The sequence below is a fragment of the Myotis yumanensis genome, unplaced genomic scaffold (genome assembly GCF_028538775.1).
Source record: "Myotis yumanensis isolate MYYU_CA2020_CCGP unplaced genomic scaffold, mMyoYum1.0.hap1 SCAF_10, whole genome shotgun sequence".
Classification (NCBI taxonomy): Eukaryota; Metazoa; Chordata; class Mammalia; order Chiroptera; family Vespertilionidae; genus Myotis; species Myotis yumanensis.
The window spans coordinates 54443244-54464753 of NW_027223761.1; the positions used below are offsets into that span (position 1 = coordinate 54443244).

The 21510-nt window shown below is 41.5% G+C and overlaps 1 pseudogene; it reads left to right on the forward strand.

The window, feature by feature from the left end:
- The first annotated feature begins 1170 nt into the window (after window positions 1–1170).
- Window positions 1171–13918, forward strand: LOC139018464 (ras-related protein Rab-11A-like; annotated as a pseudogene).
- The last annotated feature ends 7592 nt before the right edge of the window (window positions 13919–21510 follow it).

The following is a 21510-nucleotide window of genomic DNA, read 5'->3' on the forward strand; positions in this document are numbered from 1 at the left end:
TATACTTAATATTGTATATGTGTGACTTTGTACAATCTTGTACAAAGAATTAGTTTTGTCTAATTAAGACACAGCACAAACCATTCCAAAGTTTAAAAAGAACTGAACCAAATCAGACTCTTGAAAGAGTGTCTCTAGGCTGGAAGGGGACAAACAACACTCCCTGACTCTGTGGCTTGACCTGCATCTTTACTTTGGGTTTCTGTTTTCCAGATTCTCTCTGTCACCACAGCACCTGTTCATGCCTCACACAAGGCTGTGTGGTTCCCCTTTAAAAACTTCAGTGTGGACAAAAAATGTTTTCCTTCTGCATAACTGAGACAGGCTGGTATTTTCAAGACAGCTTTACTAAACATGAGGGAAAACAGAGAAGAACTAATTACAGAAAACATACACGGTATAAAATTAGCCAAGTTTCCAACTGCAGGTTTCTGTTTCTAAAAATTCCATCAGAAGTAGGAAAGCTTTACTGGGCCTCAGCCTCATTTACCCTTACTCAACCACATCCCTTAATTTTGTTATATCCTGTCTGGACTGCCTCTCTCCCACCTCCAACACCTCATCTATTTCTGAGCCCTATAATACTGAGCTGCTTCCTTGATGTTTTGAACCCATATTTCAAAGAAAAAAACACAAATTAACTTTTAAAACTATCATTCTCCCAATAAAAATATCCCAGACTTCCAAAGACCTGCCAAAATACCTGCTTATAAGAGATTTTCAAGTTTTGGCATTGAAGATCCACTGGCTTTCAAACATTGGCTCTTCTCAATACTGATATTGAGCCAGCATAAACCAAAATAGCAGATGCTCCCTGGGATAATGAATATTCTTTACAATGGTAGGTAGGGTTCTATGGTCAAATAAATTTGAAGAATAATTGGTTAAACTAAGTTTCCCAGTTCTCTCCACTGTATAATTTCTCAAACCTTTTCATGTCATTAACAAATATTCATTGAACACCCATTATGTTCCAGGAACTGCTGTAGGTACTGAGAAAACCCCAGTGAATAGTGAACAAAATGGTTAAGTTCTCTGCCCTGCCTTCATAGAATTTACTTTCTAGGTGTGGTTCCCTCTCCCCCGCGCCCCCCCCCCCCCCAAAAAAAAGTGAACAAGCAAACAAGTAAGGTTTCAAATAATGGTAAGGACTGAAGACCTTAAGAGGAAATGTTAAAGGGGAAAACTGAAAGTGGGGAAACCCAAGTGGCAGAGAGAACAGGGAATCCTCAGACCTGGCAGGAAAAGTTTAGCATGCTGGAGGAAGAGAAAATAGCTGAGAAACTGAGGAGGAAAGTGCATGTGATGAGGTATGATCTTAGAGGCCTCGGTAAGAAGAAAGACTTGATTGTTGATGCAATGGAAAGCAATCTGAAGGGTTTTAAGCCTTGGCACAATCTAATTTACAATTAGAAGGAAAAATAATCTCCTTGGCTGTTGTGTAGAGAATGGAATTTAAAGGTCAAGATTACAAGTGGAAACCAGTTAGGAGGCTCTTGCAGTAGTCCATCTGAGCGATAATGATGGGGTTGTCAATGTGATAGACAGAGGTGGATGGCGTCAGCCTGGTATTGAGAAGTAGAGCAATAGGGCTTCCTGATGGGTGAATGTGGGAAATGGGGATCAGAGAGAAGACAGTGATGACGTCTAGCTGTGGGCTTGAGCAGTTAATTACATGGTGGTGTTATTGACTGAGCTGGGAGAGACTAGGGAAGCAAAGTCTCAAAGGGGTGAGGAAAATCAAGAGATCATTTTATCCAGGTGAAGTTCAAGGTACCTATTACACATGTAAGAGGTGCTATCAAGTAGACAGATCTTATATATCTATGAGGCTGGAGCTCAGGAGAAAGGTTTGAGATATAAATTGGGAAATCATTAGCATATAAATGGCATTTAAAGTCACAGAACTGGATGACATCTCCTAGGGAGAGTGTACAGAAAAGCTGAGGCCCCAAGCCAAGCCCCACGGCACTTCAAGAGTAGCAATCTGGTACAGAGGAGGCGTCAGCAGAGAAGATTTTTAACATGTTAGTGTGCATTAATGACTCCCTAAGAGGCGCTTCCGAGGCTAATTTGACCTTGAACCTTTTGTCACATAGCATCTCCCAGGACGAGAGTGCTAAGGAAAACATTTTGGAAAATACTGTTCATAGTCTCCTAGCTACGCTCCATTGTGGTATAATATATTAACTTTTAAGGCAGATAGGCAGGTCTTCTCCCTCCAAGTAGAGAGGTATTTTAGTAAAAGCCCAGCCGTTGCTAAACCAAACACTGCCCTGATGACCCAGGCCAAAAACTATACCTGCAGGAAGCTCAGTGTGCCAAATGCAGGGAGAAAGAAAGGACGGCTGTCCCACCGTCGCCTCACTGAGCCAAATGTAATATAAAAAAGGCAGTTTTCAGCCTTTTTATATTAATAATGTAAAGCCTTTTACATGTTCCACCATCGCTCAGTGAGCCAAAGCTCACACGCTGGCAGTTTTTAGTCTTTTTACCTTAGTAACGGTTTTTTGTTGGGTTTTTTTTTGAGGAGTGAGAATAAGTCTGAGACCCAGGGTGTAAATGTGTGTGTGTGTGCGCGTGTGTGTGTGTGTGTGCGTGTGTGTGTGTGTGTGTGTGTGAGAATTATGTAACTTTCTTCAGCATACTAGCATTTGGATGTTTCTGCACATATATACTCTACCAGTGTACTTGATGCTCTGGAAGGAGTTCATTTAGGTAAATATATTTTTCTCTATTTTCTGGTTATTTTATGCTTTTGCTTTTGTTTTAAGGAACAGAAACTCAGGCATATTATTGGAATCTGAGAAAACTCTAAGAACAGGTTTCTCTCTAGGACACATTTTTCCTTTCTCTCACTCCTCCTTCTCCCTCTCCCTCTGCTTCCCCTTTTCCCTCCCCCTCTCCCCCCTCTCTCTCCCCCTCTCTCTCATACACCCCCCCCCCTCCCCCCGCGCACACACACAGGTTCAGAGGCCGGATGGTTTTTCTCTCTAATGTCTCTGAGACCTCTCACTTTTTACCGTTATGCACTAAGAAATCATAATAAAATCCTCTACATTTGCATACCATCATCAAAGTGGAGCACCCATGTTATGGACTAAATGTTTGTGTTTCTGTAAAATTTTTATATTGAAATCCTACCCTTCAATGTGATGGTATTAGGAAGCGGGGTCTTTGGGAGACAATTCGGTCATGAGAGTGGAGCCCTCAAGAATGAAATGAGTACCTTTATATGCAGAAACACGAGTGATGATCTCTCTCAGCCAAGTGATGATACAAGGAGAACAGAGCCATCTGTGACAAGGAGGAGTTCCCTCAGCAGACACCAGATCTACAGGGGCCTTAATCTTGGACTTCTGGCCTCCAGAACTGTGAGAAATAAATGTCTGTTGTTTAAGCCACCCAGTCAGTCTATGATATTCTTTTATAACAGCCTGAACTGACTAAGATGACACACTGAGTCTTGGAGGTTTGTTTTATAAAAGAGGAGACTAAGGGAGGAGAGACACGACCCAATGGAAGGAGCCCTCGATGGGTTTGATAAACCTGAGTTCTGCTCTTGTTTGACTATAGGCAGGTGGCTTCATCTGGGCCTCTGATTTCTCTTCTGCACGGGGAGGAGATTGGGGAGGGATAAGTAAACTTCAGGATGCATTTTTCAGCACTTACAGTCTGACTTTGGGATTTGGAGGTGGAGTGACTTGGCTGAGGTCATATAGTTAGGTGGCTCATGACAGAGAGGGAACCACATTTCCTATCACCTGGTCCAGTGTTTTGTTTGGTTTCATTATACCACAATGCATTTCCATAAAATATATATATTTTTTTACCTCAAACCATTTCCCTCATCTATTTGGATTGCTGTGAAAACACTATAAGAAGGCAGCATTGTGCCGCGAAAAAATTATAAACTTTGAAGCCAGTGAGACCTAGGCTTAGATCTAGGTCTACTTTCAGCTTTGTGACCTGGCAGCAGTTACTAACCCCTTCTCAGCCAGTTTCATCATCTGTAAGACGGGTGTATATAATGCCTGTCTCCTGGGTTGCTGATCAGATTAAGACTGTATCTACAAGGCATCATGACCATACTAGGTTCCAATATTTTGCCTTAGTCCTTTCGGGCAGCTATAACAGAATACCACGGACTGGGTGGCTTAGACAAAAGAAATTTATTCTCAGCTTGGGAGCCTGAGAAATATAAAACGAAGGCATCTTGATCTGGTGTCTGTTGAGAGCCTGCTTCTTGGTTTGCAGATGACAGAAAAAAATGCTAGCTGGGTCTTGGCCTCTTCTTTTTATTTTATTTTTTCGGGTTCCCAGTGCAATTTTAAGTTATTTTTATAAGTACCCAATTTGAAATTAATAGAGAAACTGGGTAAGTATGGTATGGTTTTAACATATGTTAGGTTTTAGTTAAATACAGTGTATATGAACATGTCATTATTATGCTAATTAGCATCTATCACTACTGTGCAAAATAAACTTGAAATTATACATCCTGTGGTGGTATAATTTAAAGATCTTTGATATGATACCAACAACTTTCAAATTCTGGTCACAAACTGCATATGTATTGTAAGAGTATTAAAATATGCCTTTTTGAAAAATAATAAGATGACCATTTTATACCTAAATAAGGTTTCACAGAAAGATATGAAATACTTTAGCATATAAAAGTAGTTGCCACTTTCTATATGGACTTCCTTCTTTTTATTTTATTTTACTCTTATTGTTGACACTATTAAATGTCCCCCATTTCTACACCTTTTGTCCACCTCCACCCAGACCCTGCCCTTCCCCTCCCTCTGGCCCTCACTGCACTGATGTCTGTATCCATGGGCTATGCATATATGTTCTTTGGTATTCTCTTCACCTTCTTTCATCCAGTCCATCCCACCCGCCTCCCCTCTGAGATCTGTCAGTCTGTGCAATGTATCCATGCCTCTGGTTCTAAGGCTGAAGAAGAAATATATATAACCTTTTCTTTATCCATTCATCTGCCACAGGACACTTAGGTTACTTCCATACCTGGCTTTTGTTAAGTGCTGCAATGAACATGGGAGTACAGATATCTCTTCGAGATCCTAATTTCAATTCCTTTGGATATATACCCAGAAGTAGGATTGCTGGATCATATGCTAGTATTAATTTTTTGAGGAACCTCCATTTGGATTTCCAAAATGACTAATTTGTGTATTAATTAACATTCCTACCAACCGTGCACAGGGTTCTTTTTTTCTTCACATCCTCGCCAACATTTGTTATATTTAGCTTTTTTGATAATAGCCATCCTAACAGGTATGAAGTGATATCTTATTATGATTTTGATTTGCATTTCCCTAATGTTTAGTGATGTTAGCATCTTTTCATAAACCCATTGCTCATTTTTATATCTACTTTGGAAAGTCTGTTCTGTTCCTTTGCCCATGTTTTAATCAAATGGCTTTCTGCTATTGAATGGTAGAAGTTCCTTATATATTTTGGATAGTAACCTCTTATCAGACAGATAGTTTGCAAGTCTTTTCTTTTATTCCATAGATTGATTTTTCGTTTTGTTGATTTTTTCCCTTTACTCTGGGGGTTTTGTGCTTGTACTTTGGGTGTCATAAAAAAACAACAATAACAAAAATGCATTGCCAAGATTCATGTCAGGGCCCTTTTACCCTCCCTTTTTGTCTAAAAGTTTTATGGTTTAAGGTCTTACATCTAAGCCCTTAGTCCATTTTGAGTTGCTTTGTGTGGTGTAAGATAAGGATCCAATCTCATTCTTTTGCATGTGAACATACAGTTTTCCCAATACCACCCAGGCTTACAGGCTTGAGGTTTTATTTTTATGCCATATTATATAACCTAAGTCAGGTCTCTTGTGATCTCAACCTTTGTTCACTGTACAGACTTCCTTCTCCAACCTTTCCCCCCAGAGAGACCATGTGCTCCTCTGTCTCTAATTATTGCTTATTTCTTCTGCATCTGTCTTTTCTCATTATCATGCCTTTACAGGGAGGAGTGGTTGGCCTCTTCTTATAAGGGCACTAATCCCATTCATGAGCGCTCTGCCCTCATTACCTAATGATCTCTCAAAGGCCCCGCCTCCTAATACTATTACAGTGGGGGGTTAGAATTTTAACATGAATTTGGGAAAGATACAAACATTCAGTCCATAGCACATTCCATCTCATGTTTTACATCTCCCTCCTTCTTAATTACTTGGGGAGATAAGGAATTACAGCAGAGTTCATGAACCAGGATGAGGATAAGGCATGTGATGGCTTCATTTTCTGTATAAGTAATATGTATTCAGGACAATGTTTTAGTTCAACTCCTCTTGTTGAAAGCCTTTTCAAAATATAAGTCTATGCTTCTCCTTTGGAAACCACAGCATCTGAATTCTGAATATAATTGAATCTTTCTTGGTGATTAAAGACCTTGCCATGCCGCAGGCTTATTATTCAGAATTTGAATTCAAAGTATTCACCTGCTTGGATAAATATGCAGAAGGTGCCAAACTGTTGGAATGTGTTGAATTCAGGAAATTTTCTAGAAGTTTGCTGTTGTTTTGAATTGAAATCTTTAACAATTTCTTTGTGGCTCAGACTTCAAATAGAGCAAACATTCCATTTATAGACGAGGATCTTGGATATTATGTTCTGGGTAAACAAATAATCAATAGTGTTTTTTTTATGCCTACTTTTTTGAAGGACCTGAACTAGGCATCATTTTGAACATGAGGAAATATAAAGATAGGTTTGAGGCCTCAAGGAACATATACTGTCATTGGGGCGGCAAAACATAAACTCATAAAAAAAATATAAACTCATAAAAATGTAACTATAACAAGAGCCAAATAAATGAGAGAACTCTTCATAAGGAAGTCAGTGCTTGAAATGGAACCATGGTAGGGTTTGGACCAGTAGTGCTCTGTGGTAGAAAGAATGTTTGATAGGGAAGGGTCTTTAAAGTAGAGGGAATAGTATGAATAAATACACAGGGATGGGAAAACTTGGGGAATATCCAAAGGACTGTTAAGGCTTTCATTTCAGAGATAATCAGGGCTAACACAAGATATTTTGTTGGGACATTTCTAGTTTTTGATAATATGTACTGAATATTCAGATGTCTTGAAAAGTGTTTCTTAGGCCCCTGTAGTTGTGGGAAATGGTGATCCACTATACAATCATTCTTTTGTAAATCAGCTTATCTCTGTGGGCCAATAATACATAGGGCACAAGAGAATTTATAGGGTTTCCAATTTGCTTGTTGTCAGAGGTTTAGACCCATCTCCTATTATTATTTTGTTGTTATTGTTAATCCTTACTGAGGATATATTTATTCCCTGTTGATTTTTAGAGAGAGTGGAAGGGAGGGGGAGAGACAGAAGGAGAGAAACATCGATGTCACGTCGATTGGTTGCCTCCTGAACGCACCCTGACTGGGGCCGAGGATCCAGCCTGCAACTGAGGTACATGCCCTTGACTGAAATGGAACCTGAGACCCGTCAGTCCTCAGGCCAATGCTCTAGCCACTGAGCCAAACCAGCCAGGGCGAGACTCATTTCTTAGACACCAGAGATGTCTAGTTCACCAGACAGCCCTATTAAGATCCATTCTCCTTTGTAGAAAACAACCTTTTTGAGCCACGAGATTGGTCCTGGGTTTGGATTCCATTACCCCTCCTTAAACATCTCAAGCCAGGAGTGTGGAGGAGGGAGAGAAACAGGTTTCTCTAATCTTCCCGCTTGCCTCACCTGTCCCCGTTTGCCGGGCCAGCCCTGTGCCCACTCCTATCCCACACTGGCTCCTTAAAAACAAGGTCACTTTCTTAAGATAGCATTTCACCTACTGGTCAATGGACTTGCACACACTTCCTTTATGAAAGTGAGAGAAAGAAGGGGGAAATCTGTGCAGGATGTTATGGGACATGACTTAGCTTTGTGGAAGCCATCACTCCTGGCAGAGATTTTAAAAAAACATGATACAGCAGTGTGTATTCCACATTGAAGTGTTTGGGCAGAGAGCCCCTTGCTAAAAATTGCTGGATGAATAGAAAATCTTATCAACATTTCCATGAATTGATTGATTCTAATAAGGAGGGAAAAGAAAGGTTGATGAGATCCTCAAACTCATCACGTAAAGCATATTTAGACTATGCCAACAAACATGGCTTTTTTACTTTGTAAGGAAACAGACATTTTATCATGGACACCAAATGAGGGCATTTGGGTTACTCCTTGTCTAGGGCTGAGGTTCCCTTCTCTTATTATTGTTGTTTTCCCATATCTGACCTCTTTGTTCCTGCCTTTCACCTTCAATCATAATGCAAAACTCCTCTCCATATGGTGAAAAACTCCTTTCCTTATGAGGCACAGGGCCAGCGTGGCAGAATTGGGAGGGAATTAGAAGCACTAAATTCTCTCTTCTGGCTTTTGAGATAAGGAAAATGAGACTCAAAGATAAAGGGGGTTTGTTGAGTGTAGGGATGCAAGCAAGTGGTGGAAGGTTATAAGCTCATTTATATAAAATTTGACAGTTTACAGAATTCTATCACATCACACATATAATCTCATAAAAGCCCATCATGTAGGTGATATTATGTCCATTTTACTGGTGAGGAAACTAAGACCCAGAGAATTCTCCTATAAGGTGAAAGAGCACATATATCTTTTCATCAGGGAAACTGCCCATGACAAAGGCTAGTGACACTGAAGTGTCAAACTCTTTTCTGAATGGCTGACATACAAAGATTAATGACCCTGCCTGTCTGCTCACATATACTAGGGGAAGGTGGTCAGTCTCCCCCAAAGCCACTCGCAGGGCGCCCTAATGCTGTCAAAAAAAATTCCCGTACCCTAGAGGGACTGAGTCCCGTGTAGCCATTTGACTCCCTCTGGCCATGGCTATGTGGGAACTTTGGAAAGGGCCAGCTGTTCTGCAGAGGAATCTACATGTTAAACAGCACAGAGCTGAGATTCTCTGTAATGAGAAAAGTAAATAAATGAAAGTTGGCTCAAGATTGCAGAAGCTTTTGGTGTTTAATTGGAAATAGAAGTGGGGTGGGGATGAACTATGGCTTTCAGGCCTCTTCTTGTCTTTTGCTGTTCTCTGCATAGAACCCACCTCTGTGGCCCTGCCTTTACAGAGTAACTCTGGTCAACGACTAGATCATACTTTCATGGGTGGTGAAAAATCATTTGGAACCCCTGATCGTCTAAGATGAGGGTCAGCAAACCACTGCCGGCTGACTAAATCCAGCCTGCCACCTGTTTTTGTAAGCTTGTGAGTTAGGAATAGTTTTACATTTTTAAATGGCTGGGGAGGGGGGGGATCAAAAGAAGAATATTTCATGCCATGTGAATATCATATTAAATTTAAATGCCAATAAATAAAATTTTACTGGAATGCAGCCACTTTTATAATTCTTTTGTGCTACAACAGTGGAGTTGCAACAGAGACTATATGGCCCACAGAGCTCAAAATATTACCCTAGCCGGTTTGGCTCAGTGGACAGAGCATCAGCCTGTGGGCTAAAGGGTCCCGGGTTTGATTCTGGTCAAGGGCTCATACATTGGTTGCAGGCTCTTCCCTGGCCTGGGCCCTGGTCAGGGCTCATGCAGGAGGCAATCAATTGATGTGTTTCTTTCACATTAATGTTTCTCTCTTTCCCTCTCTCTTCCATTCTACCTAAAAATCAATGGAAAAATATCATTGGATGAGGATTAACAAAACAAAACAAAAATTTACCATCCAGTCCTTAATAGAAACTCTTTGTCAACCCATGTTAGAGCACTAATCATACTGTATGAGAACTGGCTCATATCTATTTTGAGTTTATGAAAGACGCCACTTTGCTTAAAATGATGCTTTATTCTTGTAGGATGAAAGGGAAAATGATGTGAGCTTGGGCAAGTCAGTTCTCCTTTTTGGGCCTCAATTTCCCATTTTGTGCAATGAGAGAGTAGCCTAAGGTGAACTTGGTCTCTTCCAGTTCCAACATGCTCTAGTCTAGTTTCTAAAAATATTTTTATTGATTTTTTAGAGAGAAAGGGAAAGGGAGAGATAGAAACATTGATGAGAGAACAACATAAACTGATGAACAAAAAGAGAACCAGAGACATAGAAGCATCGAACAGACTGTATAACCTATGAGGGAAGGCAGAGGGGTAGGTGGTGGTGGAGAGATCAACCAAAGGACTTGTATGCATGCATATGAGCAAAACCAATGGACACAGACAGTAGGGGGGAAGTGAGGGCTTGTGCTTGGGGGAGGTGGTGGGGAGGGGAGAGGCCAATGGGGGATAAAAGGAGACTCATGTAATACTTTAAACATAAAGAATAAACAAACAATAAACAATAAAGAATTAAAAAAAGAGGAAACATTGATGAGAGAGAATCATCGATCAGCTGCCTCCTGCATGCCCCTTACTGGGGATTGAGCCTGCAACCAAGGTACATGCCCTTGACCAGACTCAAACTCGGTACCCTTCAGTCCTTGGGCCAATGCTCTATCCACTGAGCCAAACCAGTTAGGACCAACATGCTCCATTTTATATTAAAGTTACTGTAGCCAAAAATAAGTATCACATTCAGTTCATTGAATCTTCTTTTCTCCAATGTTGGGTTCTCCCTTAGTGACCTCCTGACTGTTGGTTGGTTTCCCAGATCCATCAGTATCATGAAGTGGATGACCTTGCTAACTAACTTTACTGGAGCATATGATGTTAGTGTGTGCTTTGCATATAGTGTGAAAATTTATTACAAATCAATAACTTCCTTTCTTCATGTCTGTCTGCCTTGTGTGAGTCTAGTGACATGAACAGTTTTCTCAGAGCCTGATCACCATTAAGAATCTGAACATGTGGAGTCCAGAGATCACACTCCAGATTTATGGTCACCCCCCACCTACATCAAGATGTATACACATGGCCCAGAAAAGAACCATCTGCTCTTACTTAGAAAAATCTCACTACTTGGAAAATATGGCATTTTCAAACCAAGTAGATATAAAAGGTCTCCTCCAAACCTCACAAATGCATAGGACCATGCCCTCAGGTGGTGTTTGGTAGACACCTTTCATGGCACAAGGATATGGCCTGATGTCTATCAATAGGATTTGATTGAAATCCTGCCCTCTTTCCTCACAGAAGGGTTGTTACCTCTCCCCAACCCCATTAATGTTAAGGGGACAGGATCTTCCCTAGAATTGAGGCATATGGGATATGATGAAATGTGTTTGCCTGAAAATGTGGCCTGATGAAGGCTTCCTGAGCTGAAGCCATGGCCAACCCTCATACAGTAGGTGAAATTTGTTTTCTGGACGCTTCTGTTCCCTTTTATAATCATCCCTCCAGGTTTCTAACACTATCCACTCTTTATCCTGGGCCTCTGCTATGATGCACCAGGCATGAAAACACCCTTCTAAATGAAGGGTAGTGAGGGATATGAAAAAGTGTAAAGCACTTTGAATCAAACTAGTCTGAGACCCCATTCCTCCACTCATTGGTGGAGCCTCAGTTTCGGTTATCTGCTAAAAGGAGATAATACTTATCACCTGCCTCTACTAATCACCCAAAGTCCCTAACAGGCAACAACTGTGCATTATTGTTCTTTCTATCTCTAACTGCCCAGTACATAGAATGAAGCAGACACTTGACATATGCCTCCTGAGCAAAACTGAACTGGCTTTATATATAATCTTGCATGGATCATGAAGCATGGAGTGTTTGAGCTAAAAGGAACTTGAAAACCTATCCAGTGCAATGTCTGCAAGTAACAGGCACAGGTGCCCCACTTCCCACTTCTGTGCTAAATGGCCAGAAACAGTCACTATATTCTTTCTAGGTGAGTGTCTTTCCTGACCTGAGCTTTACAATCTTCCACAAATCTCTCTGGGAGGCTCCTACCATTTGACTGAAGTTAATCACTGGAAGGGAAAAATCTACCAGCATGTATCATCTGGATTGAGTTCAGTTTCCACTTTATCAATGGAGATACCCAGACCTAGAGAGATGATATGATTTGGCCAAGGTCACAGAACTAATTGCAAGGTGAGTTGGAATTAGAATATAAGTCTCTTGGTCCTTCATCCATTGTATAACTTTTGTCTTCTAACAGAAGTCTCAATGCCTTCAAGCCAAGGAGTGAGCACTGGGGGAAATTTCTAGCAAGGACAAATGAGGTGTGTGTGAGAGAGAGAGAGAGAAAGAAAGAGAGAGCAGGGCCTTAGAGTCATGGCTCTCTCCTTGGTCATTCAGAAGGCAAGTAAGATATTCCACACACTTTCACTGAAGTGAAAGGCAAAGATACAAGGACCCAAAGATCTAGATCAGTGGCTCTCAACCTGTGCATCGCGACCCCTTTGCGGTTGAACGACCCTTTCACAGGGGTCACCTAAGACCATCCTGCATATCAGATATTTACATTCCGATTCATAACAGTAGCAACATTACAGTTATGAGGTAGCAACGAAAATAATTTTATGGTTGGGTCACAACATGAGGAACTGTATTTAAAGGGCCAGAAGGTTGAGAACCACTGATCTAGACAGATAAAATGAGGACTTGACCCCAGAGCTTATAGACACACACACGCTCACACACACAGTGACAAAACTCCAGCTAACAGATATGCTGGAGTTTTGGTATGACCACTTATTACCCAGTAAGTCAAGGAGGGATTAACTGAGGAAGCCACTTCTGAGTGGAGTTTCCCCAAAAGAGTCACAGTTCTCCAAAGCAAAGAATGAAAGCGTGTTCCATCAGAGGAAATTGTGTGTGGAAAGGCACAGGCTGGAAAGAGCCGGGCACATGTGGGGACTAGCAAGGAGTTCTGCATGGAAGGAACATCAGATGCATAGTGAATAGGGAGGAAAAGAGAGGAGAATCAGGACAGTGTCAAGTGAGGGATCTAAAGAGAGAAGCAAAAGCAGCCTGCTCCCAAAGAGTCTACAAAGGCTGATAAAATATTCGCACAAATAAGAGGGGTTCTTCACACAGTTTGGCAGCTGAAGCTGGGGTTACACCTGCAGCAATGTCCCTGGTCCCATCCATACCACTCAATGATGCTCCCGTCCCTTCATTCCTGGGCTTCCCAATGGATACAGCAACCACAAGTACAACCACCTCTTCAAAATTATCCTGATTAAAGATTCGGGTGTTGGAAAGAGTAATCTCCTGCCTCGATTTACTTGAAATGAGTTTAATCTCGAAACCAAGAGCACCACTGGAGTAAATTTTTCAACAAGAAGCATCCAGGTTGATGGGAAAACAATCAAGTTACAGATATGGGACACAGCAGGGCAAAAAGGATACCAAGCTAGAATATCAACATACTATCGTGGGGCTGGATTCGCCTTATTGGTTTATGGCAGTGATTTTCATCTTTTTCATCTCATAGCACTCAAACTAATTACTAAAATTCTGTGGCACACCAAAATATATATTATACTTTTTGCCCATCTGGCAAAAAAAAAAAATAGGCATAATTTTTATTCATTCACAATTGATGTCTATTGTTGTGTTGGCTGTTGTCACTTTTTTGTTTGACAATCTGAGGGAAAGAGGTCAGTGCCTCAGACTAGTCAAGTATTGAATGTTTTAAAAATTCTTGCGGCACATCGGTTGAAAATCGCTGGCTTATGACAATGTTAAACATCTCAAATATGAAAATGCAGAGTGATGGCTGAAAGAACTGAAAGTTCATGCTGATAGTAACATTGTTATCATGCTTGTGGGCAATAAGAGTGATTTGTATTACCTCAGGACAGTTCCTACAGATGAAGCAAGGCCTTTTGCAGAAAAGAATGGCTTGTCATTCTTTGAGCCATCAGCTCTTGTCTCTACCAATGTAGAAGCTGCTTTTCAGACAATTCTGATGGAGATACGTCGCATTGTTTCCCAGAAGCGAATGTCAGACAGATGTGAAAATGACGTTTCCAAGCAACACTGTGGTTCCCATTCATGTTCCACCAACCACCGAAAATAAGCCAAAGGCGTGATGCTTTCAAAACATGAGACGTTTCTCTTCTCCCCTAGAAGGCTGTGTATGGTCCATTTCCCAGGTCTTAGGTTTAAATATATTTGTAATTCTTGTGGTCACTCTTGTGTTTTATTATTTCCTCGTACTTAACAAATTTTCCATGTCTTAAAGTCTTTTGATTTTAGCTACTTCTTCTTCTTCTTTTTTTTTTTTTTTCACCCTATGGTTTCACCAGCCTTGGTTTAATAAACTGACTGTTTGGATTCCTCAATTATTGTTTACTTTCCATCATGGAAGCCTGTTGCTGTAGGACATAACAGAACTTGATCATTTGAAGCTCAGACCTGTTGGTCTTGATTAAATCAAACTAAAACTTTGAGAAATAAGCTATCATTTAGCCGACAGAGCAGCTTTTCATGAGCAGCTTATAATTCACACACTCTTCTCGCAGGGCAGAGCTTGAAACTTTCTCATTATTCTGGAAGTCACTTTCTAGAATGCCTTAATAGGGTTGTGGCGTTCAGTAAATTTTGTTTTTGATTTTTGTAAGCATCAACGTTGATTTGAGGGGCCTCTTTTTGCTGGACAAGAGTTATCTTAATAAACACAAGAGGCTGTAAAAAGACATATACATAAATAATTATAACATATGATGCATTGCTCCAGTGCTTTTCAGATGATCAAAGGAAGTGCAGGGCAGCTCAGAGAAGAGAGCTTCCCACTGGAGATTGGAGACTATATCACTAATTAGTCAGGCAGGGTGAGAATTGGTCCTTTTGAACTTTAAGGATCCAAGCAGAAGTTAAAAATCTGAAATATAATTACCCAGTCATGTTCTTTTTGGATATTATCTTTAACTTAATGGACCGGATCCTAAATCTCACTGCACTGCCCAGTAGGGTGTACATTCCCATGACATAGCATGCTTGTTTTGTTCACTCTTCTGTCGTGCCTACAACAATGCCTGGCCCCCTAGTAGGTGCCAAATAAATATTTGTGGAATCAGTATTCTAAATGATGTGTCTTTACCATGGCAACCACATGTTGGTAGATATTTTCAGAGTGTTTTAAAAATATTCTGTTCCTTAGTTGCCATTAGCACAACTGTATATGTCATACATCTGGAGTTCTGACTTTAAAAATATGGTAACAAAACCCATATATACAACATAGGAAAGCTTCATTCTCTCATTTTCTAAACCTCTCCCTGTGCCAGCTGGAGTGTTTGTGAGGGAGGTGGGAAGGGAATGTGGTTTTGTGGAGACCACACAATATCTGGGCTGGAAGCCTCAGCCACACCCTTCTGCATGGTTGGCTGCTCACGTGGTCTCAGATGAGGGCAGTCCCTTCATCTGGTCCTTTGCCCACTAAACACGCAGGCTGCAGGGGTCTTGGCTGAAAGTCGATTAGCATCTTGGAAAGGATGTAGTTGGGGTGCTTGTGGCCTTGCTTGGGTCTTTCCAAACAAGTGTCTGGCTGCTCTATTGGAAGAGGAAAACTTCAACATCTGCAGAGATGAAAGAGTGTATTGTTTCACAAACTTAGCATCTGCCCAACACTCCCTGGAATGTAACATTTAATGTGCTTAATTATCACTGTCAAGTGGATCATCAGTGAAAATCATTATCAACCCTATATGTTCTTCCTCTTCCCTTTTCTTTTTTTCTTTCCTTTTTTAGTCATTCCATTTCATTTAGTTGTAGGTTAGATGTCAAAATTATTGGGTGCACATAGATTTTTTTTTTTTAGTTGAAAAAGAGGCTTGCATTGTATTCTGACTTTCCACAGCCTATCTTTCTCTCCTTGAAAATTTTGTATTCCATTTGTTTTTTGTTTGTTTGTTGTTTTTTATCTCAGAGAGGAAAGGAAAGGAAGAGAGAAATAGAAATATCAATGATAAGAAAGAATTATTGATTGGCTGCCTCCTGAACACCCCATACTAGGGATTGAGCCTGCAATCTGGGCCTGTGCCCTGACCGAGAATCGAACTGTGACCTCCTAGTTCATTGGTCGATGCTCAACCAGTGAGCCACACTGGCTAGGCGAATCCCATTTGTATTTAGAAAACAGTAGAGAAGGCTGCCTTTCTGAATGGTTTCACCATTCTCCAAATAAAAACTTTTAGAATGATCTCCATTTTTCTTACCACTCCATTCTTGAGTTCTCTCAGTTCTACCCCAAAATTATTCTTATGTGTATCTCCTCTTGTCTGGCATCTTTATGGACGCTCTCAGTCTGGATCATTCTAACAGCCTCTTAACTGATCTCCCTGGCTGCAAGATCCCCTCGCCAGACCAGCCTTTGCACTGCTCCCTAGCCCACAAGTTAGACTGAGACTCTCCTCTAATACCACAGGCGGCTCCGCATCACACAGGAAATAAAACACACATCCTTCACATGCTATTCAAGACCAGGTTGAGTCTTGACAATGCTTTAGCAGCCAATCTTTGGAAATGGAAAATAAATTTATAAAATAAACTAGATATATTACCTAAAAACTGTTCTCCAAAAATTCACTGCAAAAATAATGTGGCCTGGCTGGCGTGGCTCAGTTGGTTGGAGTGCATGTAGTCCCATACACTGAAAGGTTTGGGGTTCAATTCCCAGTCAAGGCCTAGGTTATGGGTTTGATCCCTAGTCAAGGTGTGTACTAGAGGTAACCAATCGATATTTCACTCTCACATTGATGTCTCTCTCTCTCTCTCTCTCTCTCAAATAAATAGAAGCATGTCCTTGGTGAGGATTAAAAAATAATAATAATGTGTTTGTGTGGGTATATATATATACATGTAGATAGATAGATACATGTAGATAGGCAGTTAGACAGGCATGAGCAGAGCAAGGATGATGGGCCAGATACAGAAGGTCACCAAGTTGGAAAGTCCCTGGTGTCCAGCAATGGGCAAAACTAGGAAAACAAGGACCTCTCCCCTAGTGTGACCTTTCCTCCCCTAGCATACTGATGGTCATGCGGTTTAAATCTCCTGACCTTCTTATCTCAGGTCATGCATTTCAGACCCTGCCCTAACCTTTCCTCCCCTGGATGTCACTAGTCATGCAGTAGACCCCTTTGGAGGAGGAACAAGGGGCTAAAGAGCGGCCTCATATGACTCCCATGCAGGCCCTTGCACAACCTCCCTCAAGCATTAACCCCTAGGGATCACATCTAGGCCTCAGTTGTGTTTCAGCTTCAGGCCCAGAAAAGCAGCAAAATCAGACCAGTGATGCATGACTGATATCAGGACCAGCTGCAATGACTAATGACCCCATGGAGCCGACTAGTCAGTGGAGACCATGACCCTGAAAGGACACACACCTGGAAAGCTGGTGAATATTCTATTGAGATCCTCTCGTGGGATCTCCCCTAAAATCCCCACCCATAAAAGCCCTTAGGATGGAGGGCCCAGGGCACTCTCCCACTTGGGAACATGCCTGAGCCTTTCCCATCTTCCTCTTCCCACCAGGTGCCCTGCCTTTACCTTTCTCTTTCCTAAGCCCTTCTTTTGTCTCTGTAATTTGTTTCCTGAGCCCCTCTTCTACTTCTGTGACTTTCTAAATAAACTTTCTCTTATAGTTTGACTATTGCCTCTGAATTCTTTCTTAGCCAGAACTCAAGTACTGAGGTCGCTCAACCAAGATCTGGTCTGACTCCACCAGTCTAACACCAAGTGCTGTTTTTCGCTGCCAACAGATAGACACACACACACACACACACACACACACACACACACACACAATGTTCAAAGTGGTTATTAGGGTTTCTAGGCAAGCCCACAAAAGTCTATTCAACATATAATTGCATGCAAACTACTATACATGTGCAATTTTAAAAATTATTCAGTGATTCCAATAAATAAAACAAGAAAACCACTGACATTTTAAATAATTTTTTAAGAAATACATCTTAACTACTGGCTTTTGAGGTGACAAGATGGACAGACAACTCCATTTGTCTTAATAGCTAACATTTACTAGTGCTTCCAATATGCCGGTCATATTCTAAGACCTTTACAAACATAAGTATTACAAGCATTTGATCACACAACAACCTTATAAAATAGATATTATCCTCCATTTAAAAAACAAGGAAACTGAGACATATGGGAGCTACATAACTTGTCAAGGTCAGGGCCAGTTAACAATGGAGGATGCACAGGAAGTATATAATGCTGTCAGCAAGAGACTGGCTGGGACCAAGCTGGGTAGTCAGGGTTTGGTACTAGGTATGTGATGTTTTGTTGAGGTCATTTTGATGCTAGTGATATTTTGACATTCACAGCTAATTCTTTTCTTTAAAGAATAAAGCATTAGCCTGGCCGGCGTGGCTCAGTGGTTGAGTGTCAACTTATGAAATAGGAAGTCACGATTAGATTCCTGGTAAGGGCACATGCCCAGGTTGTGGGCTCGATCCCCAGTGTGGGGCATGCAGGAGGCAGCTGATGAATGATTCTCTCTCATCATTGATGTTTCTCTTCCTCCCTCTCTGAAATCAATAAAAATATAAATTTTAAAAAAGAATAAAGCATTAAATTTTCAATTTTTAAAAAATCATCATACATTTGAAACCTATATAATTTTATTAACCAATATAACCTCAATAAATTCAATACATTGTTTTTTAAAAAGATAAGGAGTATTGCTAGACATAAATAAGTTTATTTCATACTGACAAAAAGGTCAATTCATTAAGAAGACATTCCAGTGTTAAATGTGTTTGCATCTTCAAGCCCTGGCTGGGTGGGTCACTTGGCTGGAGGGTCATCCCATACATCAAAGGTTGCAAGTTCGACCCTGGTCAGGGCAACTGATCAGTGTTTTCTCTTCTCTTCTCTTCTCTTCTCTTCTCTTCTCTTCTCTTCTCTTCTCTCCTCTCCTCTCCTCTCTTCTCTCCTCTCCTCTTCTCTTCTCTCCTCTCCTCTCCTCTCCTCTTCTTTTTTCTTTTCTCTCTCTCTCTCTCTCTCTCTCCCCCCCCCCCCACCTCTCTCTCTAAAAATCAATAAAAGCACATCCTCATTGAGGATTTTTTTTTAAAAAAAGGAACTTCAAATTTTTTAAAAAATCATCAAGTACTCTATGCAGAAGAAATGCACCCTAACGTCAGGGTAAAGTGAGGATCAGATGGGAGATTCAAGAATGGGCTGGAGTCAGAGATGTGGTGAAGACAGTGAAGCTTAGAAATGGGGTAAGGCTGTTCATTTGTTCACTTTCTATAAGCGATCAGCTTGGTATTTAGGGTCACAGAATGTCCATGGTGTCAAAATGGCCAAAACAAAATGTTCTACTTCAAAGAGGGGCTTGTAGGAGGAAGAGGTTAAGCAGTGAGTGCTAACCACAGCCTGTCTTGGGCAGAAGTAGAAGGAAGCCTCCAGCCAAGTAATGGAAGAAAAGTTGCTTTCTGTTTTGGTTGTCAGAAAGGGCAAAGAATCAGAACACCACCACTTTTGCAATGGGTGAGTTTACAAAATTGCAGGAAGTGTCTGACAAGACACTTGAAAGATAAGACACAGAATCTTCATGCAGTACCATTTTGCTGTGGAGTATTTCCCATCTGCAAATTGGGGTTATTTGACAAAGTGGCATCCCCTCTGGTATTATCCATGGGTCAGGACAAATGAAATATCGTGGGAAAATGGGATACAGGACCAGATTCAAACCTGGACTCCACCACTTGTCAGCTGTGTGTCTTTAGGCAAATCTCAACCTCTTTGAACCTTAGTCCCTTCATTGAGTAAAAGGGAATAATAATATTCCCTAAATCTCGGGGTTGTTGTGGGCCTTAAATTGTACCTTCAACATTCAGTAAAAATTCATCAAATGGCAGGAGTGTTTATTAGGATTAGAGTTGAGTATTTTTCTTTTCTGAATTTCTTGATTTTCTACCATGAACACATATTGCTTTTGTAATTAGAAACAAAAATAATACATTTATTCTCTTCACAGTGATAGTCAAAAGATGCCGTGGGATGCCGGTTGTTTTCTATACTCCAGCTTGGCTTTACTGGGGTCAGCTCACCGTACCCAGGCCTGCAGCACTTCAGTGAGGCCGAGATCAGTGGTAGCTCAGTGCCCACTCAGTGGGAGCTCTGTTCTGTCCATTACATATTGATCCCTGTCCTGCCATTCCCTCAGTCTGCCACCCAGCTGGATGTTCCCAGCCACCCCAGTCCTCAGGGAGTTCCATTTTCTTAACCTTCTAGTTTCATTTATTGAGCACCAAGGCCTGGAGGCACTGCCATAGATTGCAGGAGTCAAGCCTGCAGTAGGTCTTTGGAAACCAGGGAGAGTGTGGGCGAGCACATTAAATGAAGCAAAAGACTGGCAGGAAACCAGCTTCTAATCTGGAAGCTCCCCCTGGTTCTCTTCTTTTTCTTTATAAGTTTAGATTTGTGGCTCCCAGAACTGCCTTAGCAATAAGAGAAGAGATAGATGTAGGGATTTAAGTCTGAGTTATAGCGGCTCCTGAAGCATTCCAGCACCAGGACGCATAACCAAGGCGGCTCTGTCACATTTGAGCTGCCTGGATCGCCCACCTGCTCATTCGAGGGGCCTGTTTGCACTCAAGGAGGTAGGGGAAGAGCCAAAGGGCCAGGATCTTTCTGAACCACAAGGTGTGGTTCATTAGCTTCCTCTCAAAACCCCTCCTGCTTGCTTGTTCCTATATCAGCAAACATGGCTGCCATCCACCCAGCTGTCTAAGTCAGAAATTGAGGAGTTGTCCTTGACCACTTCCCCTCCTTCACGTCCCACATCCATTATAGATGCAATCCTACTTACTCTATTCCTTTAAAATGGCCCTCCACTGCTACCAACCTACTCTCCTGCCTCTATAACAGCTATCCCCCAAAAGGAGAGTTATTTGAATGTCATGTAGCCCCAGGTGACAGCTAGAGAGGATAAGGAACATGTAAGGGTCACACAGGCAGTGAGGGACAGGCAGATCCGGAGGAGAGTCCAGGCTTTCTGGTCCCAAGTCTAGCATTGCTCCTGGACACCAGCCTGCTCTATTTGCTATATTTGCATTGACACCCTGATAGCTGCTAGACACAATCATTGTCTCCCTCTGGGGTTTCTCCAGTGTCACCTCTGGGGGTGGCTCCCCATTTGGGTTATGGGGTTTGTTATTCTTTGCCTGATAATTTACGTCCCTATCACTCTTGAAAGTAGAGGAGGGCATCTCTCAGGCCCCTGCTGGTCCTCTCATTCCAGCGTTCCATGAGTTGATTTTTATGTGATCTCCTCGCAAACAGCTCCTGAGCTAGTGAGGCCAAAAGAAAATATGCACATCGAGGCAAAGACTCTATGCAAGCCCAACATTTAAAACACAAATAAATGGAAATATTTCCCTCTAGACCAAATTTATAATCTACATAGGAAAGGGAAACAGGAAAGTTGATCTGGTTGCGTTTTCATTCCTATCACACTCCATAACTTCTTGGTACGTCACCGTTCAGAGCTTGGTAGGTTGGTTCCCCATTGTACTCAAGATTCCAACTGATTCATATAGAGCATGTTAATAAATGCATGCTATGCGCCAGGC